The sequence below is a fragment of the Sinocyclocheilus grahami genome, unplaced genomic scaffold, assembly GCF_001515645.1.
Source record: "Sinocyclocheilus grahami isolate Dianchi unplaced genomic scaffold, SAMN03320097.WGS_v1.1 scaffold14117.1, whole genome shotgun sequence".
Classification (NCBI taxonomy): Eukaryota; Metazoa; Chordata; class Actinopteri; order Cypriniformes; family Cyprinidae; genus Sinocyclocheilus; species Sinocyclocheilus grahami.
Genome location: NW_015515210.1, coordinates 2,740 through 3,209, shown reverse-complemented (window position 1 = coordinate 3,209; position 470 = coordinate 2,740).

The window sequence follows — 470 nt, the reverse complement described above, 5'->3', positions numbered from 1 at the left end:
ATATTTAACTGAGCACTAACACAAGCGCCACATGGTTTATGTGAGTCAAACAAGCATAAACACTTTGTGACAACCACACATCGCTGCAATGCACACCAATTAATGAAAGAATCATTGTTTTGTTCTAGGTCACTTCACTGCAATGGTGTGGAAAAGCTCGACGAAATTTGGTGTTGGTAAAGCTGTGGCCTCAGATGGTTCTACCTTTGTAGTGGCACGTTATTTCCCTGCGGGCAACATTACCAATCAGGGCCACTTTCAGGCCAATGTCCTGTCCCCTAAAAGCTGATCCAAATGTAGCTGGACACAATGAGAATGAAGGTAGGGAGGGGAACTGAAACAGGATGGGGAACAGCTGAAATCAGAGAGACTTTTACCTGGAGGACCAAACACAGTAATTGTTGGCCTTAATACACAAACCTTACTTGAATAAAGAGCTTCTGTCTTGACATTTTTAGGCTTTTATTAAC